The sequence below is a fragment of the Grampus griseus genome (genome assembly GCF_964374135.1).
Source record: "Grampus griseus genome assembly, chromosome: 1".
NCBI classification, from domain to species: Eukaryota; Metazoa; Chordata; class Mammalia; order Artiodactyla; family Delphinidae; genus Grampus; species Grampus griseus.
Window position 1 is genome coordinate 148,833,870 of NC_139017.1, and position 17,189 is coordinate 148,851,058.

Below are 17,189 nucleotides of genomic sequence, written 5' to 3' on the forward strand. Positions count from 1 at the left end.
CTGGACTGGGGCACGAACCCCTGTCCCCTGCATCGGCAGGCGGACTCTCAACCACTGCGCCACCAGGGAAGCCCGCCCTTGCTCTTATTTTATTTTATTTAAAAAAACTGAGGTATAATTGACATAGCACATTATATTAGTCTCAGGTGTACTACATAATGATTCAATATTTGTATATTTTGCAAAATGATCACCACAATAGTTCAGTTAACATCCATCATCACACATAGTTGTGACTTTTCCCCTACTTTCAAATATGTAATACAATCTTATTAATTATAGTCACCATGCTGTACATTATATCCCCATGACATTCATTTTATAATTGGAAATTCATACTTTTTGATTTCCTTCATCCATTTCACCCACTCCCAACCCCTTGCTTCAGGCAACAACCAATCTGTTCTCTACATCCATGATTTTTTGTAATTTTTTTTTTTAAGATTCCACATGTGAGATCATATGGTATTTGTCTCTTTCTATCTGACTTATTTCATTTAGCATAATTCCCTCAAATTCTGCATGTTCCTCAATTCTGCATGTTGTTGCAAATGGCAAGATTTCAGTATTTTTTAATGGCTGAATAATATTTCATTGTGTACATATACCACATTTTCTTTTTCCATTCATCCCTTGATGGACACTTGGGGTGTTTCCAATGTATTTATTATTGTAAATAATGCTGGAATGAACGTGAGGGTGCATATCTTTTCAAATTAGTGATTTTGTTTTCTTTGCATAAACAGCCAGAAGTGGAATTGCTGGATCATATGGTAGTTCTATTTTTAATTTTTTGAGAAATCTCCATAATGTGCTGCACCAATCTCCATAGCGGCTGCACCAATTTACATCTCCACCAACAGTGCACAAGGGTTTCCTTTCCTCTACATCTTCACCAACACTTGTTATTTCATGTCTTTTTGATAACAGCCGTTCTAACAGGTGTGAGGTGATATCTCATTGTGGTTTTGATTTGCATTTCCCCGATGACTGGTGATATTGAACATCTTTTCATGTGTCTGTTGGCCATCTGTATGTCTTCTTTGGGAAAATGTCTATTCAGACTCTTGGCCCATTTTTTAATCAATTTTTTTTTGCTATTGAGTTGTATGAGTTCTTCATATATTTTGGATATTAACCCCTTGTCAGATATATGATTGGCAAATATTTTCTCCCATTTGGTAGATTGTCTTTTCATTTTATTGATACTTTCCTTTGCTGTGCAGAAGCTTCTTAGTTTGACATAGTCCCACTTGTTTATTTTTGGTGCAAAAAATCATCACCAAGACTGATGTCAAGGAGCCTACCACCTGTTTTCTTCTAGGAGTTTTATGACTTTAGGACCTACATTCAAGTTGTTAATCCATCTTGAGTTTATTTTTGTGTATGTGTATATAGTGCTCCAGTTTCATTCTCTTGCATATAGCTGTCCAGTTTTTCCAGCACCACTTATTGACGAGACCGTCCTCTCCCCATTGTATACTCTTGGCTCCTTTCATAAATTAATTGACCGTATATGTGTGGATTTACTTCTGGGCTCTCTGTTCTGTTCCACTGATCTATGTGTCTGTTTTTATGCCAGTACAATAGTGTTTTGACTACTACAGCTTTTAAGATAGTTTGAAATCAGGGAGCATAATGTCTCCAGCTTTGTTGTTCTTTCTCAAGATTGCTTTGGCTATTCAGGGTCTTTTGTGGTTCCAGACAAATTTGAGGACTATTTGTTCTATTTCTGTGAAAAATGCCATTGGGAATTGTGATAGGGATTGTACTGAATCCGCACATTGCTTTGGATAGTATGGACATTTTCACAATATTAATTCTTCCAATCCATGAGCATGGAATATCTTACCATTTATTTGTGTCTTCTTCATTTCTTTCATCAATGTTTTATAGTTTTCAGTGTATAGGTCTTACACCTCTTTGGTTAAATTTATTCCTAGGTATTTTATTCTTTTTGATGCAATTGTAAATGTGATTGTTTTCTTTATTTCTCTTTCTGATATTTGTTTGTTATTATGCAATAGATTTTTGTGTATTGATTTTGTATGCAACTTTATTGGATATATTTACTAGTTCTAACAGTTTTTTGTTTTAGTCTTTAAGGTTTTCTGTGTATAATATCATGCCATCTGCAAATAGTGACAGTTTTACTTCTTCCTTTCCAATTTGGATGCCTTTTATTTCTTTTTCTTCTCTGATTGCTCTGGCTAGGACTTCCAATACTACATAGAATAAAAGTGGCAAGACTGGGCATCCTTGCTTTATTCCTGATCTTAGAGAAGCAGCTTTCAGCTTTTCACTGTTGAGTATGATGTAAGCTGTGGTCTTGTCATATATGGCATTTATGATGTTGAGGTACATTCCCTCTATACCCACTTTGTTGAGCGTTTTTATCATAAATGGATGTTGAATATTTTCAAAAGCTTTTTCTGCATCTATTGATGCATAGTATAATTTTTATCCCTCATTTTGTTTATGTGTTGTATCACACTGATTGATTTACAGCTGTTGAACCATCCTTGCAGCCTTGGAATGAATCCTACTTGGTCATGGTGTATGGTCCTTTTAATGTATTGTTGAATTCGGTTTGCTAATATTTTGTTGAGGATTTTTGCATCTATGTTCATCAGGGAAATTGGCCTGCAATTTTCTTTTCTTGTGGTTCCTTGTTTGGTTTTGGTAACAGGGTAATGCTGGCTTCATAAAATGAATTTGAAGGTGTTCCCTCCTATTTTTTGGAAGAGTTTGAGAAAGATTGGTATTAATTCTTCTTTGAATGTTTGGTAGAATTCACCAATGAAACTGTCTAGCTGTTACTTTTATTTATTTTTTATTTATTTTTATTTAAAAATATTCATTTATTTATTTATATTTACTTATTTTGGCTGTGCTGGGTCTTAGTTGCGGTACACAGGATCCTTAGTTGCAGCATGCGGACTCTTAGTTACAACATGCAGACTTCTTAGTTGCAGCATGCAGACTCTTAGTTACAGCATACATGTGGGATCTAGTTCCCTGACCAGGGATCGAACCCAGGCCTCCTGCACTGGGAGCATGGAGTCTTACCCACTGGACCACCAGGGAAGTCCCTAGCCCTTACTTTTAATATCTACTTCATTCAGAATTGCCAAAGTGTATTTTCTTTTGTGTAGAAAAACCTATTAGGAACTTAATTTGAGGTCAAAATGCAGCCTACAGTGAGAATCGAGAGAACTTCCTTAATATTGCCATGAAGCTGCAGAATCTTCTCCACTGGCAGAGCAAACCTGTCAAGTGAACTAACTGCATATTTGGATTGGCCAGTCAGGGAGCAGTATGAACTTGACAAGTCCATACTCTCTAACTTGGGAATTGCGTAATGATATGTCGGAAAAGAGTCCTAGCAGATCTGTCCTACTATTTAGCAACAGTGGGACCCTGAGCCAGTTACCTAACTTTTCTTAGTCTCAGTTTCCTCCTCTGAAAAATAGGGATATTTTTCACCTCGATTGTACAAAGTATATGTAAATGGCAGTTTACATTATTATTGGATTGTTCTGAATTTTCACATTTACTCTTTAGTTGGACAACACCTTTAAATCATCCTTACAATTTCAACATACTAGTTTATCCTAAATACATTTTTAATGAGCTCCTTCCTGATTGACTAATCCTGGAAGGTTTTCTGTAACCACTGATCACAATCATAGGATGTAGATCTACCATACATTTTGTCTATTTCCAGTAATTCTTAAGCAACCTTATGGAGTCTGCCTCATTTGTATTAGAAAATGTAACTGAAGATGATCTTTTTATTTCTTACCTCATTCAAATCTTGTACTTTCACTGTCTCTTGACCTTTCATACTGGTTTCTCGTCTGTCTTCCTATATTACTGATAATTCAGGCTCTAAGAGGGAAATCTTAATCCAAATAAACCATCAGTTAAAATACATACGCGGGCTTCCCTGGTGGCGCAGTGGTTGGGAGTCCGCCTGCCGATGCAGGGGACACGGGTTCGTGCCCCGGTCCAGGAGTATCCCACATGCCGCGGAGCAGCTGGGCCCGTGAGCCATGGCCGCTGAACCTGCGCGTACAGAGCCTGTGCTCTGCAACGGGAGAGGCCACGGCAGTGAGAGGCCCGCGTAGCGCAAAAAAAAAAACACACAAAAAACAAAAAAACCACATATGCATATGTGTTACTTTTAAAAAATACTGAAAAGATAAGCTACATTTCTTAAGTGTCTTTTCCAGAGGCTACACCCCTGAAATCTCCCTTACCAACAAGTTTTACCTTTTTTCTGGTCTTGGATCCTTTGAAGAGTTGCTTTATTATATATTTGAGCCCTTGCTCTGTTTGCAACTTAAAAGGGAACAAGTACTATTAGAGAAACATACTAGAGAATCCTGATAATTCTGAATTAATCAAGCTGATAATTTACCTTATTTTTTTTAACTTTACGGAAGTAATTTGTTATTGTTGATTGGCCCAGTAACAAATGCAAAGGAGGTTTATGAGTATTTAGATGTAATTCAGAAACAGAAGACACCAACATTTATATTACTTATTACTTTTATTCAGAATTAGGTTTCAAAAGAAACTTCAATTTGAAGTTTTTAATTTAATTCAGAGATAAAAATATTCCTTTACTTAGGCTGAAGAAAGGAAAGAGTTGATTCACCAAAGATTTTTATCTAACTAAATTTGGGGGAAAGTATTCTGGAGTTTGCCTATATTTCTAGGTTCATAACTTACTGCTAGATGTGTATTTAACCTACAGATTAAAAAAATAAATTCATTAGTTTAGTAAAGCTGGTTATCAATAATTTACCTTTCTCGTGTTTAATACCAATGAAACAGAAATAGCGATCCCAAATTGATGAGTTAGAAAAAATGGGGAATGCTACTGGAAAAACGGATGCTAAAACCCAAGTGTAACTTTTATACATCCTCCTGTCCAGCGGTATGGACAAAACACCTACTTAAAAATCATGTTGACTTAGTAGCAGTGCACAAGGATATAGGGAAGGATATATCTTTTCCCCAGATCAGCTTCTCCCTCTGCATTAGCTGCCGTCTGCACTGGCGAACGTTTCTGCACATCCACACATGACATGCTACTTAGTCCCACCCTTACCACCTGTGATTTCCCAGTGCCAAGTGCAGGAAATGTTTCAACTCTTAAAAATGAAAACTCCCCCCATTTCTTTTGTGTTTTCTCAGGACAAGAATGTCATGTATTTTAATGCTATAACTTTTAAGAGATAGATTTTCAAAAGAATGTATATTTGAACCATAATTTGTGGCATACTAAATACAGTCATGCATTTAGGCAATTTATGTACTTCATGAGACCGACGATCAAAGTTTAAAGCAGAAAAACACAGGGAAGGGGCCGCAATAATGTGAGAAATGAGCAATGGGATATACAGACCTCTAGGCAGCTGAAGGGAGCCTCCTACCTCACCTGTCAGCCAGTAGTAAGCAAAGAGGAGAACTAACGGACTTCTAGGGAATCCCGTCACTGCCACAGGGTAGCCGCCGACAACTGTGGGGAACGGTGTAACAGCTCAGAATTTTCCACTTTCAGTGTTCTACTGTCTGAAAGGTGGGGGCCATCTAATACTCTGAACCAAATTGTGTCTCCCAGGCACCGTGTGACTAGAGTTACTGCCATCTCCCCATGTGCTTGTGTTGTGCTGTCCTCTCTCACAGGCACAGTCAAATGAGATGGCGGCTGCAGCCCCTGTAGAGAATAAAACACTGCCCGGTCATCATCTCCTGGTAGAGATGGTTTATGTGCTCAGTGCTGGGCATGTTGTAACCCCCGTGAGTTATAATATGCTTCCCCTATGAATCCTCACGAGACTTGGTATGATGTAGAAAATGAGCTCTAGGGCCAGACAAACCTGGATCAATTCCAATTCCTGGCTCTGCCTCTTACTTTGGTCAAGTTCCTCTATGTTCTCTCAAATATGAAATGGAATATACCTACTTACTTTGGGGAGGGCTTTCATAGGGATTGTATAAGATTATGTTTGTAAAACAAGATCATGGCATACGACCAATATTCAATATACCATGACTACTGTTATTCCTGCCAGATACCTAGCATTTCTCCCATTTTAAGCATTTTCTCTGAGAACATGCATACTAGCAGCACTAAAATGGCATATTTAATGGTAAATCTGTCTGAATATAAAAACAGGTAAAGAACACAGTCATATATTGAGGAGTTTGCTTGATTTAAGGGAATAGTTTTCTAAATTATTTGTTCTTTTGAAGTCACAGGACTTCCCCCTTCCTTTCATATTCAAAAGAATTTTTTCTTTTTTTGAACATTGTTTATATTTATTTATGTATGTAGGTATGTATGTATATTTGGCTGCATTGGGGCTTCGTTGCTGCGTGTGGGCTTTCTCTAGTTACGGCGAGCAGGGGCTACTTTTTGTTGCAGTGCATGGGCTTCTCATTGGGTGGCTTCTCTTGTTGCAGAGCATGGACTCTAGGTCCGCAGGCTTCAGTAGTTGTGGTGCATCGGTTCGGCAGTTGTGGCTTGCGGGCTCTAGGGCACAGGCTCAGTAGTTGTAGCACACGGGCTTAGTTGCTCCATGGCATGTGGGATCTTCCCGGACTAGGGCTCGAACCCGTGTCCCCTGCATTGGCAGGCAGATTCTTAACCACTGTGCCACCAGGGAAGTCCTAGAAAGAATTCTTATGGGGAAACTGTCTACAGAGTGCCCTCAAGTGAAGGCTTCTTTGGTTGATGTGGAGGCAGAAGACCTAGGGACTTGCATCTGTGGAAGAGCAAGAACCCCTGAAACACAGTTTGGAAACTGCAGTGGCAAAAACATGGGTTTTGTAGTTAGTTGAAATCTGAAATCTTGACTTCCACCTTTGTGCATTTGTGATCTTGGTTTCCTCATCTGTAAAGCAAGGTGAATAATACCTACCTCTCCAAATTTCTGTTAACCCAGCAGAGTCATTGCAACATTATAGGCACTCAGATCTTAGTTTCTATCCTTTCACTTACTTTTTTTGTAGTATATAGAAAATAAAGTAGTTAGAGGTCAGGAATAATTCATGAGACACCCAAGTACCTGTCTAAAAGCTGAAGATCCATGAAAAGGAAAGCATGGCACTAGGTCAGGATCTGGAAATGAGCTCATGGGAAAGGGCTGTTACTCTTTACCTAATGGTTACAGCACTCAGTTCACTTAATTCCTCTGCTGAGAATGACCCTTTACTTAATACTTATTGTTGTCACCATCACCCAGCTGCTAAACACAATCAAGGAAGCTTGAGGTTTTTTTCTTCATGAAAGACTAAGAGAGAACTGTGAAGGCAAAAATCTATTTATAGTTACATCCTCTTTCCTCAGGAAATGACTTTAAAAAATCACTTAAGTATAACTGACTACTTATTCATCAAGTACCTTTTCTAGTTTTAAAGACTTCTACTTTAAAGAGAAGAAACATTTACTTACAATCTTCCTCGTTACCTCATTCCAGCTGGCTCTACATGGGATGAAGTAAGTGAAAGGATCAGTGAGAGTCAATTTAAAGCCTTATTATTTTAGAAATCCACACATATTTCAAGTCTTAATGACAAGGAAAAGAAAACTGGTTTCTATCACAGCCTACAGGATTGAGATTAGACACAGAAAAAAATTTCTGATACTTAATATTAAACATTAGGGAGAAAAACTGTATTATCTTCTTTTCTGAACATCTTTTAAAATAAGATAGATGCTCATTTATTTAGAATGTCATAGACAACATCTATCATAGAGGGAGGTAGATTAACCAGTTATTCTACAAGGATCTTCTCTGTTGTCAAGAACGCTATGATACAAAGGGCCACAAGGTGTCATATCTCCCTTCAAGAAGGAACTTGCCACATTCTTCTCAGGCAGCCTCCAGTGAATGACTGAGCATGGTGAGGATATTAAAGCCTGGTCATTTCTGGTCAGTGCGGATCCTCTACAGGTTATCATTGTGCCAAAGCCCTTGCTGGCCTGGCTGAGACTTCTCAGAGCTGCAATACAGTCTGAGGCTCTTCTTATCCAATCTTCCTTCCTTCTCTCTCTTCTTTAACAGATGCCAGGACTGCATCATGACCTGTAGGTTTTGCCCATGTCTACTCCTTTTTATCCTTCACAGGTACCAACCCAAACAACTCTCCTGCAATTCTAAGTTCATCTTGGTGCCTGATTCCCAGAGTGGCCCCCTTCAGGTGAATTTATGGACGACAGAACAAGGAATGGGCCACTATCATGGTCACCATCAAAAACAAAAAAAAATGATGTTTGATTAAAGACATAAATATAAATACCCAAGAAGCTCAGTGAACTGCAAGAAGGATAAGCTCAAAGAGACCCACAATGAGGCACAGTATAATCAAACTGTTTGAAAGACAAAGAAAGAAATAATCTTGAAAGCAGCAAGAGAGAAGTGACATCACATACAGGGAATCTTCAATAAGATTACCAGCAGATTTCTCATCAGAAACTTTGGAGGCCAGAAGGCAGTGGGCAGATATAGCCAAAATGCTAAAAGAAAAAAAACCTGTCAACCAAGAATCCTATATCCAGCAAAACTGTCCTTTCAGGAGTGAGGAAGAAATTAAGACATTCAAGATCAACAAAAGCTGAGGGAGTTTGTTACCAAACTCATAGACTTGCCCTATGAGAAATCCTAAAGGGACTCCTGCATGGTGAAATCAAAGGATACTAAACAGTAACTCAAAGCCATATGAATAGATAAAGATCTCAGTAAAGGTAAATACATAAGCAATTATAAAAACTCGTATTATTGTAACTATGGTTTGAAACTCCATTTTTTGTTTTCTACATGATTTAAAAGACTAATACATTGTTTTAAAACTATTATTAGTCTAAAAGCTAGTACCACTGTAACTTTGGTTTCTAATTCCACATTTTGGTTTCTGCATAGTTTAAGAAACTAATGCATTTTAAAAAAGCAACCATTAGTTCATGTTTCTGGACACACAAGATATAGAGATGTAATTCTGTGACATCAATAACTGAAAAGGATGGGGGCAGAGCTGTAAATAAGCAGAGTTTTTGCATATTATTGAAGCTAAATTGGCATAAATTCAAATTAGGGTGTTATAACCTTAGCATGTTAAATGTAATCCCTATGGTAACCACAAAGAAACCAGTTATAGAATATACTCAAAACGAAATGAAAAGGGACTTAAAGTGTTTCATTACAAAAAAATCAACTACATACAAGAGAGACAGTAATGCAGGAAATGGAGGACAAAAAGCTATAAGGTACATAGAAACAAATGGCAAAAAGACAGAAGTAAGTCTTACTTTAATAAGTACTTTAAATATAAAGGGATTAGTTTCTCCAATCAAAAGACAGAGATTGGCAGAATGGATAAAAACAAAATATGATTCAACTACATATTGTCTATAAGAGATTCACTTTAGATCCAAAGACACAAAGAGGTTAAAAGTCAAAGGATGAAAAAAATTTTCCATGCTGATAGTAACCAAAAGAGAGCAGGGTTGGCGAAACTAAAATTAGATGAAATAGACTCTATTTTTTAAAAACTTTTTTTGGCCATACCCCATGGCATGTGGGATCTTAGTGCCCCAACCAGGGATCAAACCTGTGCCACCTGGGTTGGAAGTGCAAAGTCTTAACCACTGGACCACCATGGAAGTCCCAGACTTTAAATCAAAAAGGTTACAAGTGACAAAGAAGGACATTATATTTTAATAAATACTTCAATACAGCAACAAGATATAAAAATTATAAATATTTATGTACCTAATAACCAACCAAAATGTAAAACTTGGGAGATAAAAAGAAGAAATAAACATTCCTACAATAAGAGTTGGAGACTTCAATACCTTGCTCTCAATAATGGATAAAACAACCAGATATGAGATAAGTAAGGAAGCAGAGGACTTGAGCAACACAATAATTCAATGAGATCTAACAGACAGGGGACTTTCCTGGTGATCCAGTGGGTAAGACTCCATGCTCCCAATGCAGGGGGCCCGGGTTCGATCCCTGGTCGGGGAATTAGATCCTACGTGCATGCCACAACTAAGAAGTTCACATGCTGCAACTAAAAGATCCCACATGCCACAATGAAAGATCCTGCATGCCCCAACAAAGATCCCGTGTGCCACAACAAAGACCTGGTGAAGCCAAAATAAATAAATTTTAAAAAGATCTAACAGACATATATAGGTCTACTCAACAACGTTATAATACTCAATCTTCTGAAGTGCACACAGGACATTCTCCAGGATAGACCATATCTTAGGCCACAAACTAATAATGTATTTTAAAAAGAGGTATAATGTATTTAAAAAAGAGGTATCATAAAAGCATCTTTTCCAACTACAGTATGGTGGAGTTAGTTCTCCAAAGAAGATATACAGACTGCCAACAAACACATGAAAGAATACTCAACATCATTAATCATTAGAGAAATGCAAATCAAAACTACAATGAGATATCATCTCACACCAGTCAGAATGGCCATCATCAAAAAATCTAGAAACAATAAATGCTGGAGAGGGTGTGGAGAAAAGGGAACACTCCTGCACTGCTGGTGGGAATGTGAATTGGTATAGCCACTATGGAGAACAGTATGGAGGTTCCTTAAAAGACTACAAATAGAACTACTATATGACCCAGCAATCCCACTTCTGGGCATATACCCTGAGAAAACCATAATTCAAAAAGAGTCATGTACCAAAATGTTCATTCAGCTCTATTTACAATAGCCCGGAGATGGAAACAACATAAGTGTCCATCATCGGATGAATGGATAAAGAAGATGTGGCACATATATACAATGGAATATTAGCCATAAAAAGAAACGAAATTGAGCTATTTGTAGTGAGGTGGATGGACCTAGAGTCTGTCATACAGAGTGAAGTAAGTCAGAAAGAGAAAGACAAATACTGTATGCTAACACATATATATGGAATTTAAGAAAAAAAAATGTCATGAAGAACCTAGGGGTAAGACGGGAATAAAGACACAGACCTACTAGAGAATGGACTTGAGGATATGGGGAGGGGGAAGGGTAAGCTGTGACAAAGTGAGAGAGTGGAATGGACATACATACACTACCAAACGTAAAATAGATAGCTAGTGGGAAGCAGCCGCATAGCACAGGGAGATCAGCTCGGTGCTTTGTGACCGCCTGGATGGGTGGGATAGGGAGGGTGGGAGGGAGGGAGACGCAAGAGGGAGGAGATATGGGAACATATGTATATGTATAACTGATTCACTGTTATAAAGCAGAAACTAACACACCATTGTAAAGCAATTATACTCCAATAAAGATGTAAAAAAAAAAAGAAATTAATAACAGAAGGAAAACTGGAAAATTCACATATTTGTGGAGGTTTAAATGACATGCTCTTAATCAACCAATGGATCAAAGAAGAAATCATAATAGAAATAAAGAAATACTTAGAGATGAATGAAAATGAAAGCACAACATACTAAAACATACGGGATGCAATGAAAGCAGTACTAAGGGGGAATTTTATAGCTATAGACACTTATATTAAAGAACAAGAGTGACTTCAAATCAACAACCTAACTTTACAATTTAAGAAACTAGAAAAAGGACAACAAGCTACATGCAAAGGTAGCAAATAGAAACAATAAAGGTTAGAGCAGAGATAAACAAAACAGAGAACAGAAAAACCTAGAAAATCAGTGAAACCAAAAGTTTGTTCTTTGAAAATATCAACAAAATTGACAAACCTTTAGCTGGAATAACTAAGGAAAAAAGAGAGAAGATTCAAATTACTAAAATAAGAATTGAAAGTGGGGACATTACTACTGATTCTACAGAAATAAAAAGGATTATAAGAGAGTACTCTGAACAACTATACATCAACAAACTGTATAACCTACATGCAATGGAAAAATTCCTAGCAATACAAAACCAAAAATGACTGAATCATGAAGAAATAGAAAATTTGAATAGACCTATAACTAGCAAGGACATTGAATTAGTAATCAAAAATCTCCTATACAAAGAGAAGCCCTGGATCTGATGTCTTTACTGGTGAATTCTACAAATTATTTGAAGAAGAACTAATACCAATCCTTCTCAAACTTTCCCCAAAACTTGAAAGGGAAGAAACACTTCCTAAGTCATCCTATGAGGGCAGCATTAACCTTATCCAAAGGCAGGCAAAGACACTACAAGAAAAGAAAACGACAGGCTACTATCCCTGATGAGCATTGATGCAAAAATCCTCAACAAAATACTAGCAAAACAAATTTAACACTGTATTAGAAAGATTATACACCATGACCAAATCAGATTTGCTCCTAGAATGCAAAGATGGTTCAACATAGGAATACTGATCAATGTAATACAACACATTAACACAATAAAGGGAAAAAAACCATAATCATCTCAACTGATGCTGCAAAAGCATTTGACAAAATTCAGTACCCTTTCATGATTAAAAAGCACTCCACAAATTAGGAATAGAAGGAAACTACCTCAACATAATAAAATATATATGAAAAAACCCACAGTGAACATGATACTCAATGGTGAAAAGACTGAAGGCTTTTCCTCTAAGATCAGGAACAAGGCAAGGATGTCTGCTTTCACCACTTCTATTCAACATAGTACTGGAATCAGCCAGAGCAATTTAGCAAGAAAAAAAAAAAAGGCATCCAAATTGGAAAGGAAAGAGTAAAATTATCTCTGTTTGCGGATAATCTTATGTGTAGAAAACCTTAAAGATTCCACAAACTGTTAGAAATAATAAATTAATTCAGCCAAGTAGCAGGATACAACTGCAACACACAAAAATAAGTTGCACTTCTATACACTAACAGTGAACAATCTGAAAAGGAAATTACAAAAACAGTTCCATTTATAGTAGCATCAAAAAGCATAAAATACTTAGGAATTAACTTAACCAAAGAGGCGAAAGACTTACACAATGAAAACTACAAAACACTGCTGAAAGAAATGGTAGAAGACATAAATAAAAACACATCCCATGTTCATGGATTGAAAGACTTAACAATTCATTGACTGGAGCCATATTAATATGCCAAATGTTATTGACCAGAGACGTATCAATACGGTTTTAGAGAGTGATACAATTAGCATCACCATGGAAGTTGTTAGAGCTTAAAATTGATCAAGCATTCATTATACAACTTATGATTGTCGTTATCATTCACATTTTCCTCCATTAGGTTTTTGTTCCAACCTTGTGTATATTATAAACGCAAGTTTATTACTGTAAAATTTTTGAAAATGACACATCATGAAATTCTGAGTGAAGAAGAATTTTTTGGTGAATTTTATGCAGATACTGTCTCTGATTGTCCAAGCGACATATATACTAGTGTCTCAGAAGATGATAGTTCTTCAGAATACAGTTTTGATTCAGACGATGTGAATATTAGATCAACAAAAAGACTAAAAACCTTAGTGACTGACTCTGATACGGAAAGTGAAAATGAAACTCATCGTGCTGGAGAATGCTCCTTTGATTCTACAGAAGAGTGGACTGAAGACAACATTTCACGAAAATTAGAAGACTTTACAGGTGTGTCAGATGTAACTATTGAATGTAATAACCTGCAAAGTGTTAGGGAAATAAGGGAATTAATTTTTGGTAACAATTTTTTTGAGTTAGTCACTTCTCAAACAAAATTGAATCACCAACAGAATAAAAAATCATATAAAAAGTGTAAGACTTTAAAATAGACTGATGTAACCAACGATGTGAAGAAGTTTCTTGGATTAATAATTTTGATGGGACCAAAAAGAAAGTCACACTGGAAAAAATATTGGTCAACTGATCCCTTACTCGAAATACCAAAGATTATGACAAGAAGAAGGTTTGAACAAAGATTATGACAAGAAGAAGGTTTGAACAAATAATGACATTTTTTCACTTTAAAGATAACTTGGAAACTCCACTTCCTGCAGACAGAATTTCAAAAGCTAAACCTCTTTTGGATTATTTTCTACCAAAATTTCAATCGATCTATATACCCAAACAAGAGCTATCACTTGAGGAGGCTATGATAAAGTGGAGAGGACGACTCAGATTCAAAACCTATAATCCCAGAAAACTTACAAAATATGGAATTTTGGTCAGGATGGTTAGAGAAAGTGAAACTGGATACATATGCAACCTTGAGATTTACATCGTTGAAGGAAAGAAACTGCAAGAAACAATATTATTGGTCCTACAACCTTATCTTGGTTCATGGCACCATATTTACCAAGACAATTATTACAACAGTGTGTCCACATCTGAAATATTGCTGAAAAATAAAACCAGAGTTTGTGGGACTATAAGAGAGAATCATGGTCTACCAAACCAATTAAAGTTGAAATCTAAAAATCTACAGAGGGGAGAAATGACATTCTTACAGAAGGGAGAAGTGATTCTTCTTATATGGAAAGACAAGAGGCTAGTCTGCATGGTGGCAACTATTCATGATGCCTCCATAGCACCTACAGGAAAGGAAGACAGGAGGACTGGCCATCAGAACACTAAGCCCACTTGTACACTGGAGTATAATGAATATGTGAAAGGAGTTAATCGATCCGATCAATATCTGGCAAACCTCAAAATCCTTTGGAAAATTCGAAAATGGTATAAGAAAGTGGGTTTCTATTTGAGTAATTGCAGTTTATTCAATGCTTTTAAAATTTATTGTAGCCTTAAGGCACAGAATAAAATGACTTACAAGCAATTTTCGTTAGCCGTAGATAGAGAATGGTCAGTAGGGTAACTGACCATTCTGGTGAATGTAGTGGTAGTCCCACCCCGGTCCCTCTTGTGGCATTTCTACAAGAGCCCGCTGCAGAGATCCACCTTGTCGACTGTCAGTTAAATAAAGGAATATATTCTAGAGGAAATGTCCCACAGGACTAAAAAAAAAAAAAATCAATGCTGTCAGAAAGTGTAGAGTCTGCTTTTCCAGGGGAAAGTGCAGTGAAACACAGTGTATTTGTAATAGATCTTCTGTTCCCCTGCACAGAGGTACCTACTATACCGCCTATCACACTCTAACAAAATATTAGAATCCTTTAGTAAGACATGTACAAAGTTTCAAATAAATACATTAAGTGCAAAAAAAGTTGTTGAATCGGATGAATGGATAAAGAAGATGTGGCACATATATACAATGGAATATTACTCAGCCATAAAAAGAAATGAAATTGAGCTATTTGTAATGAGGTGGATAGACCTAGAGTCTGTCACACAGAGGGAAGTAAGTCAGAAAGAGAAAGACAAATACTGTACGCTAACACATATATATGGAATTTAAGAAAAAAAATGTCATGAAGAACCTAGGGTTTTTCAGAACCCTTCAAGCATATTTTAAAGGAAGAGGTCTTGATCTTGGAATGTTTTCAAATATTTCCTCCATGAACGAGAATCCCGGATCTCTCTCTTTCCAATCAGAACTTATTGCTTCTGCATTTGCAGATTATGAAGAACAGAAAAACTCCTTCCCCAATTACCTCAAAGTCTGAATGTTTCTTCTGAGTGCAGGTAAAACTCATCCCTTTATTCCCAGCATCTATCTAAACCTACAACTCAGTCATAAAGTCATAAAGATGTTTTGAAAAAAAAAAGTTGTTGATATTTACTCAAATGTGGGTGTTTCAATATTCACTTACACAACAAATCACCAGACACAAGCATCAGTATCTGCAAAAATCCCCCAGTCAGTAATGTGTTAATATTGTTAAGATGTTATTGCTACCCAAAGTGATCTACAGATTCAGTGCAATCTTTGCAGAAATAAAAAAAAAACCCACCCTAAAATTCATATGGAATCTCAAGGGATGACAAATAGCCAAAACTACCTTGAAAAAGAACAAAGCTGATGGACTCCCACTTCCTGATTTTAAAACTTACCACAAAGCTACAGCAGTCAAAACTGTGTTACTGGCATAAAGACAGACATATAGACCAAAGGAATAGAACACAGAGACCAGAAATAGACTTTTGCTTATACGATCAAGTGATTTTTGATAAGTGTGCCAAGACCATTCAATGGGAAAAGGACAGTCTTTTCAACAAATGATGCTGGAATAACTGGACATTCACATACCAAAGAATGAAGTTGGACCCTTATCTAACAGCATATATATAAAGTAACTCAAATTTATCAAAGCCTTAAATCTAAGACCCAAAACTCTAAAACTCATAGAAGAAAACATAGGGGAAAAATTTTGCAACATTTTCTTAAATATGACAGTGATTTCTTAGATATGACATCAAAGGCATAGGCAACAAAAGAAGAAATAGTCAAACTGGACTTCATGAAAACAATTTTTTTTGTGCATCAAAGGATACTTTATAATAAATAAATAAATATTAAAAAAGGATACTTTAACAGAGTGAAAGGCAATCTATGGAATGGGAAAAATACTTGTAAATTATATATCTGCTAAAGGATTAATATAAGTAGAACATATAGAGAATTCTTAAAACTCACCAACATAAAAACAAACAATCTGATTAAAAAATGGGCAAAGGACATGAATAGATACTTCTCAAATGAAGACATATGAATGGTCAATAAGCACATAAAAAAATGCTCAACATCACTAATGATTACGGAAATGCAAACCAAGACCACAGTGAGATACCACATCCCACACCCATTAGGATAGCTAACATCAAATAAAATATAAAATAACAAGTGTTGATGAGGATGTGGCGAAACTGGAACACTTGTGCACTGTGGGTGGGAATGTAAAGTGGTGTAGTCATTGTGGAAAATGGTATGGTGGTTCCTCGCAAATTTAAACAGAATTATGATATAATCCAGCAATTCCACATCTAGGTATATACCCAAAAGCAGCAGTCCACAACCTTTTTGGCACCAGGGACCAGCTGCGTGGATGACAATTTTCCCACGGATGGGGGTCAGAGGGGATGGTTTAGGCCGTAATGTGAGTGATGGAGAGAGATGCAGAGCGGCAGATGAAGTTTTGTGCATTCGCCCACCACTCACCTCCTGCTATTTGGCCCGGTTCCTAACAGACCGCGGACTGGTACTGGTCTGCAGCCCAGAGGTGGAGACCCCTGCCCAAAAGTATTGAAAACAGGGACTTGAACAGATGCTTGTATACTCATGTTCATGGTAGCATTATTCACAGTGGCTGAAACATGAAAGCAACCCAAG